The sequence below is a fragment of the Scyliorhinus torazame genome, chromosome 1, assembly GCF_047496885.1.
Source record: "Scyliorhinus torazame isolate Kashiwa2021f chromosome 1, sScyTor2.1, whole genome shotgun sequence".
NCBI lineage: Eukaryota > Metazoa > Chordata > Chondrichthyes > Carcharhiniformes > Scyliorhinidae > Scyliorhinus > Scyliorhinus torazame.
In genome coordinates this window covers 306,934,272-306,951,829 of record NC_092707.1, presented here as the reverse complement: position 1 = coordinate 306,951,829, position 17,558 = coordinate 306,934,272, and the positions used below count along the sequence as shown (strand labels likewise).

The 17,558-nt window shown below is 51.4% G+C and overlaps 1 long non-coding RNA gene across 1 annotated transcript in view; it reads left to right on the top strand.

Annotated features, from left to right (window-relative positions):
* LOC140389995 (uncharacterized) overlaps positions 1-6,258 on the top strand; it is a 29,241-nt gene extending 22,983 nt beyond the window's left edge. The window contains exons 2-4 of the long non-coding RNA XR_011934583.1: positions 2,808-2,893; positions 4,140-4,205; positions 5,885-6,258. This is a non-coding gene — a long non-coding RNA (uncharacterized lncRNA). The remainder of the gene's footprint in view (positions 1-2,807; positions 2,894-4,139; positions 4,206-5,884) is intronic.
* Positions 6,259-17,558: the final 11,300 nt, after the last annotated feature.

Below are 17,558 nucleotides of genomic sequence, written 5' to 3'. Positions count from 1 at the left end.
CCTTCTGCTTTCGCAAACTCCTCCGCTGCTTCCGCCGTTCCAAAATAAAAGTCCCTGAGCTTGTAAGTCACCCTCAGCTTCGCTGGATATACAATGCCGCACCGCACCTTTCTAATGTACAGTGCCCTCTTCACCTGGTTGAAGGCAGCCCGCCTCCTTGCCAGCTCCACCGTAAAGTCCTGGTATACACGTATACCAGCTCCAGCCCACTGCACCACCCGCTTCTGCTTGGCCCAGCTCAGGACCTTCTCCTTCACCCTGTACCTACGGAAGCACAGAGTCACTGCCCTTGGCGGCTCACTCGCCTTTGGTACAGGCCTCCACGACCGATGAGCCTGATCCAGTTCATTTCGGGAGGGATCCTCCCCCTCCCCCAATAGTTTTGCCAACATCGCGGCAAAATACTCAGTCGGCTTTGGTCCTTCAACTCCTTCGGGCAGCCCCACAATCCTCAAATTCTGTCGCCTGGATCTGTTTTCCAGGTCTTCCATTTTTCCTCGCAGATCCTTGTTAGTATCCATCACCTTCCGCATCTCTTTCCCCATTGAGGCAAGTTGGTCACTGTGCTGCAATAACGTCTCCTCCACTTCCTTCAGCGCCTCCCCTTGCTCTCGCACCTACGCCACTGCGCTCGCCACCTCCGTCCTCACCGGGGAAACCGCCTCCTCCACCAGCACACTCAAAACCTCCTTCATCTCCTTCCTCACTGTCTCCATGCATTTTGCAATCTGCGCCAACTGCTTTTCAAATTCCGCAGCCATCACCTTAGTTATTTCTTTAGCCGTAAGCAGTGCGGCCTTCCCTGGTGCTCCAGCCTCCATTTTCCTTGGTGACCCCGCGGTGACCTTTCCACTCGCCGAAGGACCTTCAGCTGTTTTTTTTCCGGCCGTTTTCTTGCTTACCCTCGACATTTTTCTTTGTTCTTTTTTTCCTCCTGTGTCTTCACTGTGCCTCCTCCGTGCCTTCTCCCTGCTTCTGCCGCCTCCGAGGACCCTGGGACCGGGCTTAAAGCCCCGAAAATGCTGTTGCCGAACGGGAGCCCTCCATTGTGCGGCCGCCTCCCGCCCGCCGTCACCGGAAGTCTCGTCATGAGCTGTTTTTGATACATAGCGATGGGAGTAGATATCTGGTGCCATCATAATTATCTTCATATGGTAAAAATAAGCAAGCAGACCGGCTTTTGAGTTTAATTGGATGGCTGTTATCATGACACCGCAGTAAGTTCTAATTCCCATGGGAATGTTGTGAAGACAGGCAAGGAATGGGAACGTAGCTGTGTCTCAGATTCATTGGAGAATGTGGTTGACACTGATACCATGCATCTTACAATTGTGAGAGACAAAATGAGCCCACCCTGTCAATGAGAACTATATCATATGACTGCTATTGGCGCATGTGATCCGAAACTATATAACTGATAGAGACATTTCTGTAGGTCAGTTGATTTTCAGATGTATTCAACGCTGACACCAGCCTGAGGTTCTCAAAAGTAATACAGAGAGTAGCACACGTTGGTATTCAAGGAGGACCTATACAATTAATATCAATCAACGTTTATTAGAATGTGCTAAATTGTGATTATAGTCAGTAGGTCATGAAGAAAATGGAAAAGATTTGAAATAAATCCACTGGGACTGAACAAACTGAGAATTTGCTGTGTGCTTTATATCTATCCATAAATGTATCTGGCACCTGCTTATAAAATAATACATCTGACAATTCATTAAAACGTTTAGACTTTTCAGTCAAACAGAAGGTATTTCCTCAGATGTGAACAGCATTTAACTGCAAATACTACTCATAATGGTGTTTTTAAGTGTCTTTCGAACTACAGAGTTTGACTGACAATCTAAACATGTTCCATCTTAAAAATCTGGAAGATATTTTTCAGATGCGCATAATGAACAATGAGTGAAATTTGTGTAACAATGCCTTCCTCATATCATCTGCCCATTTAAAGTGTAGCGTTTGAACCTTTTGTGCAGATACTTGGCCTGGAAATAATTTACATACATTATCCCTTAAAGATGAGCATTTTTGGCGAGAGAAAATTAAATTAGGGCTTTGCACTAATTGTGTCTCTATTACGTATGGTTTCTCTGTAATTGCGAAGAGCCCCTATGTGCAAAATATTTTCACCTTTTGGGTGTTAATTCAAGGATTGACAAAAGGGCAACTGAAGAAATAAGTATTTTATTTTGTCCATTCTTTTTTTGCAATTAAGGGGAAATTTAGCATGGCCAATCCACCTACCCTGCACATCTTTGGATATTGGGGGTGAGACCCACACAGACATGGGGAGAATGTGCAAACGCCACACGGACAGTGACCCGGGGCCAGGTTCGAACCTGGGTCCTTGGCGCCATGATGCAGCAGTGCTAACTACTGTGCCACCTGCCTTCCCATTTTGTCCATTCTGAAGCACTTAGAACCCCAGAGATACAGCCAGGTTATGTAATCTAGGTTACTGTGAATGTTTTACAAATATTTCATGAAAGAAAAAAGAAGTACTTGAGTGGTATCCTTAACTGGACGATATCAAACTTTGCATATTGTTATTTTCCTGGCCCTTGGCCCTGGGAATAACTTAAATTCATGACACAAAGGCCAGCTAGAATGAGAAGGTTGTTGGGTCTCCACCAATTCACACTACACTGCAATTTCCGAAACTTTGCAGTGAAGCCGCACTTTGAAGGAAGTGCAGGCCAGATAGAATAATTGCCCAAACCTTCAATTATTGTTGGAAGCTCTATTTTTGTCCCATATCAGTCAAAACAATACACAATTACCTTCCTTGGATTTTTTAGGACAATCTTGCGATGGGAGGCTCAGTGGCGGAGAGAATCCATGTAGAAACCACGCCATTTTTTAAGGCGCTAGCTGCCATATTCTGGTAAGTGAAGAGTTTGAATCTTCCATGAAAAGCTATGAAAGAAGAGGGTAAGGGGCCAGGGTGGACAAGTGAGTAGGGTGGGTGAGGGGGGGAGGATGGCAACGGTAAGTGGGTAAGGGGACAGGGTATCATGCACATCGAGTGGCAGGGTGAGTGGTTAGGGTGACAGATGGGTAGAGTGGGTAAGGTGGCTTGGTGGAATGTGGGTGAGATGGCAGGTGAGTAGGCTGGCAAGTGGGTAGGGTGGCAGCTGGGTAGGGTGGCAGGTGGTTGAGTGGGTAGATGTGTCAGGATAGTTGGGTCAGGAGGGGTTGGCAGTTTGGAGGCGAGTCAGTTTGGGCAGGGGAGAGTTGGGGGTAAAGGGGGGAAGCTGGGTGGTGGGAGCTAGTCAGCTTAGGTTGGGGTACTGTCAGATTGGGTCAGGGATAGCCATGTGGTGGGGCCTAGTCAGGTCTGGCCAGGGTGTTGTCGAGTAGAGGGAATTAGTCAGGTTGGGTCAGTGGATAGTTGAATGCAAGGGGCTAGTCAGATTGGGCCTAGGGAGGCGGGTTGTCGGGGGGAGTCGGAGGTTCAAGGGGAATCGGGGTGAGGGATCAGTGTGAGTGATTGGGAGATCAAGTGTATAGTTACCCAAGTATTAGACTAGGTTTTGTTCTGACTAACATTTCCTGGGTTACTATCTAGGTAAGTACGTCAAAACTATTGGATATTTCTGTCTCTAACTCAGAGTTGGAGAATGTTTTGGAGGGTCCCAGGGAGCACGAGAATTGCCTGTTGGAAGTTCAAACTTCCAAACAGTTTCAACAACGTCCTTAGGTTAGGACGTATGAGCTGCCCTGTAGCACACCTTCCAGAGTACATCCAATCTCCGACTATTTGGAGTTTGGAAGATCCAGGTCAATGTTTCTAATCTCCTGCCTTATGTCTGCACTTAAGACAATTGTGTTCAATTCTGGTCTCCATACCATAAAAAGGAAATAGAAGCAATGGTGGAAATGCAAAGAAGATTTATAAAGATGGCACCAGAATTAAGAGATCCCAGCAATCAGGAAAGATGGAAAAGACTGGGCTTTATTCTTCAGAAGAGAGAAGGCTGAGAGGTGACCTGATTGGGGTCTTTAAAATATGTACAGGGTGGTCAAGTTGGATGTAATGGCAATGTTTCCAGGGGTGGGAGAATCTAAAACTAGTGGCCATAAATACAAGAAACAGTAAACATTGTGTTTTCTCGCACTCTCCCAACCAGGAAACATGATGTTCCCCAGACAAGAATCATCACTTTACCAACCGGATGTCCTTTTGAAGTTGTCTGGTACGCGTAGCTCTATAATTTTACACTTTAATTTATGTTTCCATGTATTGTTGAAGATTTAGAAGTAAAAAGAATACCGTAGTTTATTTCCTGAGTACCTGCATATTAGTTAATGTGACAATTATTGTGCTGATTTCCATTAGTAAATGGAACTCTCGGTTAACTGGCATTGTTGATTAACTGGCACTACCCATTCCCAGAGCACGCTTGATTTATTGTAGTGACTAATGAGTAACTATTACTTATAAAATAGTAAATAGTAATGAATTGTCACCGCACAGTTTACTAATACCTCTGAAGTCAATGGCAATTAGGGAGACAACTCTCCAGTGCCCATCTGGGAGAATAAAAAGTTCAGGAGTCTTTGGGCTTTGTGCCACTGTCAACTGGTATTTGACATTGGAGACTGCTGGAAATGATGGCATCTTAAAGGAGCTGAGTCCAGACCATGGAACCAATGAGCAAAGTACTGCACAGGAGGGAACAGCAGACAGTAGAAATGCAGTTGTTGCATTAAGGGATATGGACCAAAGGCGGGATTCTCTGAAATTGGGGCTATGTCGCCAAACCGGCGGCAACGACTCCGGCGTCAACAACCCCCGAAAGTGAGGAATTAGCACCTTTCTCGGGGGCTAGGCCGACGGCAGAGTGGTTCGCGCAGCTCCAGCCGGTGCCGAAGGGCCGGGGTGAGTTCGCACATGCGCGGAACGGGCGGCATGATCTCTCGCATGCGCGGACCGGCCGGCGTATTTCCGCGCATGCGCAGAACGGCCGGCGTATTTCCGCGCGTGCGCGGCGGTCTCTTCTCCGCGCCGGTCCCTGGGCAATATGGCGGAGCCCTACAAGAGCCCAGCGCGGAGGAAAGAAGGCCCCCACGGAACCAGCCCGCCTGCAGGATCAGTAAGCCCCGATCGCGGGCCAGACCACCGCGGGGGGACCCCCGGGGTTGGATCCCCCCCACAGGACCACCCCCGCATACTTACCCGCCAGCTCCCGCTGTGTGTGAGGTGAGTAATTCACGCCGGCGAGACTCGGCCAAACTCATCAGCCACTCGGCTCATCGGGGCCGAAGAATCACTGGGGGGGGGGGGGGGGGCGCTGTCAATGGCCCCCGGCCGGCGTGGCAAGAACCCGGCCGGATCCCGAAAAACGGCGCCGGAGAATAGGGCAGCCGGAGTCGGGGCGCTGGGGTGGGTTTCGCGCCTCCCCCCCGGGGATTCTCCGACCCGCCGCATGGTGTTAGGCCACAGATCAGCCATAAGCTATACAGATCCGTGCACTTCATGGGCAGGGAAAGACAAGGTCAGCTTGTTGTTCATTGTTTATTCTTTCATGGGATAACCATCGATTGCCCATTCTTAATTGTCCTTGAGCTGATTGGCTTTCTCGGCTATTTCAGAGGGCAGCTAACCACATTGATATGAGTCACATGTAGCCCTAACCCCACCTAACGTGCACATCTTTGGACTGTGGGAGGAAACTGGAGCACCCGGAGGAAACCCACGCAGACACGGGGAGAACGTGCAAACTCCACACAGTCACCCAAGGCCAGAATTGAACCCGGGTCCCATGAGGGAGCAGTGCTCACCACTGTGTCAGAAAGCACAACAGCACCTATACTTTCTCAGGAAACTAAGAATATTTGACATGTCCACATTAACCCTTACGAACTTTTACAGATGCACCATAGAAAGCATCCTATTTGGCTGCTTCACAGCCTGGTATGGCAACTACTTGGCCCAAGATCACAAGAAACTTCAGAGAGTCGTGAACACCACCCAGCCCACCATGTGAACCTGCATCCCATCCATTGACTCCATCTACACCTCACCTTGGGAAAGCGGGCAGCATAATCAAAGACCCCTCCCACCCGGCTTACTCACTCTTCCAACTTCTTCCATCGGGCAGGAGATACAAAAGTCTGAGAACACGCAAGAACAGACTCACAAACATCTTCTTCCCCACTGTTACCAGACTCCTAAACAACCCTCTTATGGACTGACCTGATTAACACTACAACCCTGTATGCTTCACCCGATGCCGGTGTTATGTAGTTACATTGTGTATCTCGTGTTGCCCTATTATGTATTTACTTTTCATGTATTTAATGATCTGTCGAGCTGCTCGCAGAAAAATACTTTTCACTGTACCTCGGTACACGTGATAATAAACAAAATCTAAATCCAAATCCGTGCCGCCCCAGGTAAGAGATAGGCATCCAAGGAGGTTAGATAGATTTAAGATACAGATCAGCCATAATCTGAATGAATGCCAAGCAGATATGAGGTGTTGAATCATCTACTCTTATTTCTATCTTCCTCTCTGTTCTCATTTTTTAAAATAAATGGTTTATTGTATTTGTTAATAAAAAGTGACAAAGGAATTTCATCGGAGCACATTGAAGTGTTCATACTAATATTGCACAGCAGGTTCTCACCCCATGAATGTTTAAAATAGAAGATAGAATTGTGAAGCAATATCTCTTTAATTGGCTGTTAATCAGATTTCCTATTATAAATATTGCAGACTGGCCTTGCAAATGCACATTATTATTTCCCATTTCAGTTATTAAGATTTTGATTCACATTTTAAGGCCATCCCCTCTGTTCCTGTGAGATTCATATCTCCACCAAACCTTGAGATGTTACTGAATATAAATTCCACGGATGGCATCAGATACAATTATAACACCTAACATTTATATTGATGAAGAAATTATGCAATGGCTACCTGGGGGCTGATCTACTGTGGCAAGTTGAAGCAAACAATGCCACCTCTAAGGGCAAGGTGATAGATTAGAACATTCGCCACACTAAATGAGGGCACTGTGACAATACTCATATGAAGAAAAAGGTTCATAAATATGTTCACAAGCCCTCTCTGTTAACTGTTATATGGCGTGACGTTGCGCACAGGCAGTGGAAGCTTCGTTACAATGAAGGTTGTTATGGAAATATATTTTTGAATCCTTACCACAGCAAAATTGATGTTACTGGCTCCCAATCAAGTCAGACTGCATTACAACATCATTCCAAATAAAGTTTGCAAAACGTGATTGGACAAGTTGAAGGGTATGGAGGGTACAAGATGGGAGCCAGGAAAGTGAGGCATTAGTGTAACATTTGAAAACTACAAAGACAAGAAAAGCATCTCATCCAGCACGGGGCTGAGATAGGTAGAGACAGACGGACCAATGTTACAGAAGTGGGTGTCAGGTAGCCTATGGATGAATGGAACATGGAACTTAAAGAGTAAACATAACACCAAGGTGATGGATATGAAAGCAAAATATTGTGGAGGCTGAAAATCTGGAATAAAACAAAATGCTGGAAATATTCAGCAGCTCTAGCTGTATCTGTGGAGAGATAAGCAGCGTTAACGTTTTGAGATCCTTATGACTTTTCTTCAGAACTAAAGAGAGGGAGAAAAGTAAACACTTTCTCTGAAATGCCCGAGACATTGGGCACGATTTACTGGCCGCATCCCGCCGGAATCGGGATGCGGCACGGCTGGTAGATACCGCGAAAGGCCTGTTCTGGGTTTCCCGATGGCCATCGTGCCTTGCCAGACTCACTGAGGATTGAGAAAATCTCAACCATGTGGACGACTGCGTGCCAAAGAAAGCAGTACGTGCGTTCCCCAACCGGAAACCATGGCTCAATCGCGAGATCGACTCCCTACTGAAGGACAGATCTGAGGCGTTCAAGGCAGACGACCCTGACCTATACAAGAAATCCAGGTACGACCACCGCAAAGCCATCCGAGATGCCAAGAGAGAATATCAAACCAAGCTAGAGTCACAGACAGACTCTTGGTGGTTGTGGCAAGGACTAAACAACATAACGAGCTACAAAGCGAAGCCGAACAGTATCTCTGGCAGCAGCGCACCCCTCCCCGATGAACTCAATGCATTCTATGCCCGGTTCGAGCAGGTAACCAACAATCCGCTGGCGAGTGCCCCAGCAGCCCATAATTCACCCATATCCACCATCACAGCTTCCGAAGTCAGATTGGCCTTCCTGAAAGCGAACCCTCGGAAAGCGACGGGCCCAGACGGGATCCCTGGTCGTGCACTCAGAGCCTGCGTGGACCAGCTGGCCGTGGTATTCACGGACATCTTTAACCTGTCCCTACTCCACTCCGAGGTCCCCACCTGCTTCAAGAAGACCACCATCATACCGGTACCAAAGAAGAACCAGGCAACGTGCCTCAATGACTACCGACCAGTGGCCCTGACTTCAGTCGTAATGAAGTGCTTCGAGAGGTTGATCATGAAGCGCATCACCTCCATACTCCCAGAACGCCTTGATCCACTGCAATTCGCATACCGCTGCAACCGGTCCACACCAGACACCATTTCCCTGGCCCTACACTCATCCCTAGAGCATCTCGAAAACAAGCACTCCTAAATTAGACTCTTATTTATTGACTACAGCTCCGCCTTCAACACCATAACCCCAGCCAAGCTCATATCAAAGCTCCAGAACCTAGGACTTGGCTCCCCACTCTGCAACTGGATCCTCGATTTTCTGACCAACAGACCACAATCAGTAAGAATGAACAACAACACCTCCTCCACAATAGTCCTCAACACCGGGGCCCCGCAAGGCTGCGTACTTAGCCCCCTACTCTACTCCCTGTACACACACGACTGCGTGGCAAAACTTGGTTCCAACTCCATCTACAGGTTTGCTGACGATACGACCATAGTGGGCCGGATCTCGAACAACGATGAGTCCGAATACAGGAGGGAGATAGAGAACCTAGTGGAGTGGTGTAGCGACAACAATCTCTCCCTCAATGCCAGCAAAACTAAAGAGCTGGTAATTGACTTCAGGAAGCAAAGTACTGTACACACCCCTGTCAGCATCAACGGGGCCGAGGTGGAGATGGTTAGCAGTTTCAAATTCCTAGGGGTGCACATCTCCAAAAATCTATCCTGGTCCACCCACGTCGACGCTACCATCAAGAAAGCACAACAGCGCCAATACTTCCTCAGGAAACTAAGGAAATTCGGCATGTCCACATTGACTCTTACCAACTTTTACAGATGAACCATAGAAAGCATCCTATCAGGCTGCATCACAGCCTGGTATGGCAACTGCTCGGCCCAGGACCGCAAGAAACTTCAGAGAGTCGTGAACACCGCCCAGTCCATCACACGAACCTGCCTCCCATCCATTGACTCCATCTACACCTCCCGCTGCCTGGGGAAAGCGGGCAGCATAATCAAAGATCCCTCCCACCCGGCTTACTCACTCTTCCAACTTCTTCCATCGGGCAGGAGATACAGGGGCGTCATTCTCTGACCCCCCGCCGGGTCGGAGAATGGCCGTTGGCCGCCGTGAATCCCACCCCCGCCCCCGTCGAAGTCTCCGGTACCAGAGATTGGGCGGGGGCGGGAATCGGGCTGCGCCGGTTGGCTGGACCCCCTGCTCAATTCTCCGGCCCGGATGGGCCGAAGTCCCGCCCAGAAATTGCCTGTCCCGCCGGCGTAAATCAAAGCTGGTATTTACCGGCGGGACCAGGCGGCGTGGGCGGGCTCTGGGGTCCTGGGGGGGGCGCGAGGCGATCTGACCCCGGGGGGTGCCCCCACGGTGGCCTGGCCCGCGATCGGGGCCCGCCGATCCACGGGCGGGCCTGTGCCGTGGGGGCACTCTTTCCCTTCCGCCTCCGCCACGGCCTCCACCATGGCGGAGGCGGAAGAGACTCTCCCCACTGCGCATGCGTGGGAAACTGTCGGCGGCCACTGACGCTCCCGCGCATGCGCCGCATTTCCGCGCCAGCTGGCGGGGCGGAAATCCCTCCGGCGCCGGCCTAGCCCCTCAATGTTGGGGCTCGGCCCCCAAAGATGCGGAGCATTCCGCACCTTTGGTCCGGCGCGATGCCCGTCTGATTTGCGCTGTTTTTGGCGCCAGTTGGCGGACATCGCGCCGTTGGGGGAGAATTTCGCCCTAGAACTCTGAAAACACGCACGAACAGACTCAAAAACAGCTTCTTCCCCACTGTCACCAGACTCCTAAATGACCCTCTTATGGACTGACCTCATTAACACTACACCCTGTATGCTTCATCCGATGCCAGTGCTTATGTAGTTACATTGTTTCTGTTGTGTTGCCCTATTATGTATTTTCTTTTATTCCCTTTTCTTCTCATGTACTTAATGATCTGTTGAGTTGCTCGCAGAAAAATACTTTTCACTGTACCTCGGTACACGTGACAATAAACAAATCCAATCCAATCCAAGGAGACCCCAGCCGGAAGCCGTTTAGCAATGGCCCCCAGGCGGAGCGACACTTGGGGAGGTCTTCCAGGTGATCAGAGGCCCTCGGGTAGTTGGTATCTGGGCATTGTGGCACCCTGGCACTGCTGATGTTACAAGGGCACCTTGGCACTACTAACCTGGCATTGCCAAGTTGCCCAGGTGGCATTTTGCCCATCCATATGAGGTGGGATGCGAGGGGTTTGGGTCCCTCCAACAGGTGAGTTGGGATGTTGGGGAGGGTTCGGGTGTCGCGAGGGTGGTTCAAGAGATGGGAGCACCATTGATCACTTGCTGCAATGACGAGCAGAGCACCTCAGTTCAGGGAACACGACTGAGTGCGGCCTTGGTGGGGCGTTCCCCACTGAGGCCCAGAAAAACATCAGAGTGCCGTTAGATAGCAGGTCGTTCCCACCGCTACAAGCACCAGGAATGACCCCTCTAATCGCACACAGAATGGACTCTTTTTTTTCCGTTAGGGCACGCCCATTAACTCTCCACAGATGCACCAGAGCTGCTGAATTTTTCCAACACTTTCTGCTTTATACCAAGGTTATGCAGTTTGGTTCATCCAAAAGAGGTGACTGAGGAGAGAGAGAAATCTCAGAAGAGGTGACTGAGGAGAGGGAGGAATGTGTTTAGGGTGGAATCTGGAGAAGTGGAGCATCGTGAGGTTTTCCGAGGGCTTGCGGTAAAGCGACGTGCTGAGGTGACCGTCCTTGATGGAGGCAGCCCTCACGATGCTCCACTTCTGCAGCTTCCACCCTAAACTCATTAAAGAAGCCATCCCCATATGGGCAAGCCCTCCGTATACACAGGATCTGCTCAGACGAGGAGAAACATAACAGGCATCTACAGATGCTGAAAGGTGCCCTCGTATGAATTGGATATGGCGCTCAACTCATCGATGGACAGTTCCAACGCACCACAGCAAAAAGCCGCACCAACCTCCTCAGAAGACAAACACGGGACACAACCAACAGAGTACCCTCCGTCGTCCAGTACTTCCCCGGAGTGGACGAACTATGACATCTTCTTCGCAGCCTTCAACACGTCATCGATGAAGACGAGCATCTTGCCAAGATCATCCCCACACCCCCACTACTTGCCTTCAAACAACGACGCAACCTCAAACAAACCATTGTTTGCAGCAAACTACCCAGACTTCAGAACAGCGACCATGACACCACACAACCCTGCCATGGCAATCTCTGCAAGACGTGCCAGATTATCGACATGGGTACCAACATTACATGTGAGAACACCACACACCAGGTACATGGTACATACTCGTGCGACTCGGCCAACTTTGTCTACCTCATACGCTGCAGGAAAGGATGTCCCGAAGCGTGGTACATTGGCGAGACCGTGCAGACGCTGCGACAACGAATGAACGGACATCGCGCGACAATCGCCAGGCAGGAATGTTCCCTTCCAGTCGGGGATCACTTCAGCAGTCAAGGGCATTCACCCTCTGATCTTCGGGTAAGCGTTCTCCAAGGCGGCCTTCAGGACGTGCGACATCGCAGAATCGCCGAGCAGAAACTTGTAACCAAGTTCCCCACACATGAGTACGGCCTCAACTGGGACCTTGGATTCATGTCGCATTACATTCATCCCCCACCATCTGGCCTGGGCTTGCGAAATCCTACAAACTGTCCCGGCTTGAGACAATTCACACCTCTTTAACCTGTGATTATCCCTCTCTCCAGGCGCTTCTTCTGGACCTGTAAAGACTTAATTACCTGCAAAGACTCACATTCAAAGTATCGTATTGCATCTTTGACTTTGTCTATATCTATATTTTTGGGACCTTCATTCACCTGAGGAAGGAGCAATGCTCCAAAAGCTAGTGATTCGAAACACACCTGTTGGACTTTAACCTGGTGTTGTAAGACTTCTTACAGTGCTCACCCCAGTCCAACGCCGGCAACTCCACATCATGACTACAAACAAAATTTAGTACTGAACCTCATAAGGATATATTAATGTGGCAAAAAACTTAACCAGAGTGACATTTCATTGTGGTTGGGAGGGGACGTCTGGATCTCTGAGGGTGGGGTCCAGATTAAGGGGCCACCCTGATCACAGAGGAGCTCACTGATGGCCTGGGGAGGGTCCAAGTACAGGTGGGGGGAGGGTGTTCTGCTGGTGTCCAGGCAGTCCTGATCATGGGGCAGGTCCGATAATGGTAGAGGGATTCGACCTTGGTACAGGGGTGCAGGTGGTGGTTAGTGGAGAGAGCAGACAGATCATGGAGGTGAGTTGACGGTGTAGCTTGTTGTGCTTGGCAGAACCACAGCAACTTCTCCTGGCCCGTTCTGTAAAGACAATGACCTCATTGGCTGGATTTGATACCCACCCCCACTCGGGTTAAAGGCAAAGAGGCATGTGGAATCAAAAGAGTGATCTTCCTTTGCCTACATGTTCACCCCTCAAACTGTCTGAAATTTAAATAGGGCCTGAGGAAAACATCAAAATGCCCGCCCTTGGGTTGATTGAGCCCTTTGAGTGGCCATTTAATGTTCACGTAAGTATCTCATCCTGTTGCTGCTGCTATTTTACCTGCAACAGAGTGCAGAAGCATACCAAATGTGAAGCTTGACAGCTTTAGCTTCACCAGCTGCTGTCAAGTCATGGTGGGGGGGGGTCAGACCGCCTGGGCTCATCAGAGGCACCCTCTCAAGGTCAGCACCGCCCCCCACCGTGCCCTTGCCCCGTATCATTCGACTTCCCACAGTGATATGTTTAAAATCAGGAGCACGGTGGTGATCTTGGAGCCTGGAAATGGCTGAGAGACGGGCAGAGAACTCACATTAAAGTAATAATGCTGCTCCCAGCAATATGGGCTCCCCATCATATTTTTAGTCAGAGAATGGGGACCATGACGCCCGATAAAAATCCAACACCATGGATTCAGCCCTTCGAATTTCCCCTGGCCTGGAAAAGCAACCAACTGTAGTCAAAAATGGAATAAATATTCAAGTGGAAGGGCTATAGTATATAAATGATCTATCCACGGCCTGCGAGCCAATTGGTCCACTGCTCCTCATTCTGCTTCTGAAGTGAACAAGCTGGGCTTGGTGGGCTCAATTCAGGTTTCCTATATCTTGAACTTTAGCCTCTGACGTGACCCCAAATCACTTATTCTTGTAAGTTTTAATTCAGCCCAATTTGTTTGAGGAAGGAAAATATAAACTCCCCTGTTGAAAATTGTGGTAGTCACCACTGTTGTATGATATTGTATATACTGCACTGCATACGAGGGTATTATGGTAAGGCCCCTGTACTACAGGTATGGGGGTAGATCCCTGCCTGCTGGCTCCGCCCAGTAGGCGGAGTATAAATGTGTGTCCTCACCGAACGGCAGCCATTTCGGCAGCAGCAGTAGGAGGCCACACATCTCTGTGTAATAAAGCCTCGATTACATTCTACTCTCGTCTCATCGTAATTGATAATGCATCAATTTATTACAGAGAGATTTTACAAAGATGGATCTCCGCATCAAGCCGGATCGTCTGCAGCTGCATCCTCAAGCAGACAACGCCAAAAAAGGATTTCGCACATTGGCTAGCTTGCTTTGGAGCATACATCGGGTCTGCGACAGACCCATTCTCAGAAGCACAGAAGCTCCAGATTCTGTACACGCGGCTGAGCTCCGATGTCTTTCCCCTCATCCAGGACGCGCCTACCTACGCAGAGGCCATGGCGCTACTGAAGGAGAACTACGCTCAGCAGACCAACAAGATCTACGCCAGGCACCTCCTGTCCACGCGGCACCAACTTCCCGGTGAGTCTGTGGAAGATTTCTGGCATGCCCTGCTCGCCCTGGTGAGAGACTGTGATTGCCAGGCCGTTTCGGCCGCTAAACATTCTAACCTGCTAATGAGAGACGCGTTCATTACGGACATAGCGTTGGCCTACATCCGCCAGTGCCTCTTAGAAGGGGTTACGCTTGACCTCGCGGCGACCAAGAAACTAGCATTCTCGCTCATAATCGCCTCCCGCAACGAACAGGTGTATGCCCCCGACCGCACGGCTCACCCCTCCTGGGTATTGTGGACCCCGCCAGCAGCCACCCCATCGTGGACCCCATCAGCGACCGCCCTCAGCCAACCCCACGCTTGCGCCGCGCGGCAGCCAACCAACCCCGGGGGACCCAAGTACTACTTCAGCGGACAGGCAAAGCACCCCCGGCAGCGCTGCCCGGCGCGGGAGCGCGTTCTGCAAGGCCTGCAGCAAAAACTGACATTTTGCTGCAGCGTGCCAGGCCCGCTCAATCGCCGCTATTGTCCCTGAAACCCGCGCATGCGGCCAGTGGGCGCCGCCATCTTCCTCGCCTCAGACCACGTGCGGCCCGTGGGCGCCGCCATCTTGTTCCCCTCACAACACGTGCGGCCCGTGGGCGCCGCCATCTTCCCCACCACAGGACCCCTGCCCGTCTGGCACCTCATCGGGCCGCTCATCGCCTGCAACCGCCGATGACCAGCCGCATCTCGCCTCCGTCGCAATCGACCAGTCCCGACTGCACAACCTCGCGACCGCGTCGACAAAGGTGAAGGTCGACGGGCATGAGATATCCTGCCTTCTGGACTCCGGGAGCACTGAGAGCTTCATTCACCCCGATACGGTAAGGCGCTGCTCCCTCGCGGTACTCCCCATTAACCAAAGAATCTCCCTGGCCTACGGATTGCACCCCGTGGCGATCCGGGGGTACTGCATCGCCAACCTCACCATCCAGGGCGTAGAGTTCAGCGGCTTCCGGCTCTACGTCCTCCCCAACCTCTGCTCAGCCTTACTACTCAGCCTGGACTTCCAGTGCAACCTCCAGAGCCTAACCCTGAAATTTGGCGGGCCCCTACCATCCCTTCCTGTATGCGGCCTCACGACCCTTAAGGTCGACCCGCCTTCTCTGTTTGCAAACCTCACCCCGGATTGCAAACCCGTTGCCACCAGGGGCAGACGGTACAGCGCCCAGGACTTGACCTTCATCAGGTCTGAGGTCCAGCGGCTACTGCGGGAAGGTATCATCGAGGCCAGCAACAGCCCCTGGAGAGCCCAAGTGGTAGTGGTGAAAACGGGGGAGAAAAACAGGATGGTCGTTGACTACAGTCAGACTATCAATTGTTACACGCAACTCGACGCGTACCCCCTCCCACGCATATCTGATATGGTCAATCAAATTGCACAGTACCGGGTCTTCTCGACTGTAGACCTGAAATCTGCCTACCACCAGCTCCCCATTCGCAAGGCGGACCGCCCGTACACCGCGTTTGAAGCGGACGGCCGCCTTTACCATTTCCTTAGGGTTCCCTTCGGCGTCACTAACAGGGTCTCGGTCTTCAAACGGGAGATGGACTGAATGGTTGACCAGTACGGACTGCGAGCCAGTTTCCCATACCTGGATAACGTCACCATCTGTGGCCCCGACCAGCAGGACCACGACGCTACCCTTTCCAAATTTCTCCACACCGCCAAACTCCTCAACCTAACTTACAACAAGGAGACGTGTGTGTTCAGCACGAACCGATTAGCCATCCTAGGCTATGTGGTTCAGAATGGAGTTCTAGGGCCCGACCCCGATCGCATGCGCCCCTCATGGATCTCCCCCTTCCCCACTGCCCCTAGGCCCTCAAACGATGCCTGGAGTTCTTTTCATACTACACCCAGTGGGTCCCTAACTATGCGGACAAGGCCCGCCCACTCATCCACTCCACCGGTTTCCCACTGACGGCTGAAGCTCACCAGGCCTTCAACCGTATCAAGGCCGACATCGCCAAGGCCGCGATGCACGTGGTCAACGTGATGCTCCCCTTCCAAGTCGAGAGCGATGAATCAGACGTCACTCTGGCCGCTACCCTCAACCTGGCAGGCAGGCCCGTGGCATTCTTTTCCCGCACCCTCCATGCCTCCGAAATCTGGCAGTCCACTGTCGAAAAGGAGGCTCAAGCTATCATTGAAGCTGTGCGGCACTGGAGGCGTTACCTGGCCGGCAGGAGATTCACTCTCCTCACAGACCAATGGTCAGTTGCCTTCATGTTTAACAACACACAGCGGTGTCAGATCAAAAATGATAAGATCTCCACCTTTAATCACGAGATTTTGTATCGCCCCGATAAGCTCAACGAGCCCCCCGATGCCCTGTCCCGAGGTACATGTGCCAGCGCACAAGTGGACCGACTCCAGACCCTGCACGACGATCTCCGTCACCCAGGGGTCATCCACTTTTACCACTTCATTAAGGCCCGCAATCTGCCCTACTCCATTGAGGAAGTCAGGGCTGTCACCAGAGACTGCCAGGTCTGCACGGAGTGTAAACCGCACTTCTACCGGCCAGACCTTGCGTGCCTGGTGAAGGCCTCCCGCCCCTTTGAACACCTCAGCGTGGACTTCAAGGGGCCCCTCCCCTCCACTGACCTCAACACGTATTTTCACAAAGTGGTCGACGAATATTCCAGATTCCCCTTCGCCATCCCATGCCCCGATATGACGTCTGCCACCGTCATCAAAGCCCTCAACACCATCTTCGCTCTGTTCGATTTCCCCGCCTACATCCACAGCGACCGGGGATCCTCATTTATGAGCGATGAGCTGCGCCAGCACCTGCTCAACAGGGGCATTGCCTCGAGCAGGACGACCAGCTACAACCCCAGGGAAACGGGCAGGTAGAGCAGGAGAGTGGGATGGTCTGGAGGGCTGTCCAGCTGGCCCTATGGTCCAGAAGCCTCCCGGCCTCCCGCTGGCAGGAGGTCCTCCCCAACGCAATTCACTCCATTCGGTCGCTCCTGTACACGGCGACCAACGAAACCCCCCATGAACGTCTCTTTGTCTTCCCCAGGAAGTCCACCTCTGGGGTTTCGCTCCCAACGTGGCTCTCAGCGCCAGGACCCGTTCTCCTCCGCAAGCACGTGCGGCTCCACAAGGCGGACCCGTTGGTTGAGACGGTACAACTACTCCACGCAAACCCACAGTACGCCTATGTAGCGTACCCTGACGGCCGCCAAGACATAGTCTCCCTCAGGGACCTGGCACCAGCTGGGTCTCCACACACACCCCCCTCTGCCCCGGCGCCACCCTCCCTTCCCCCAGCA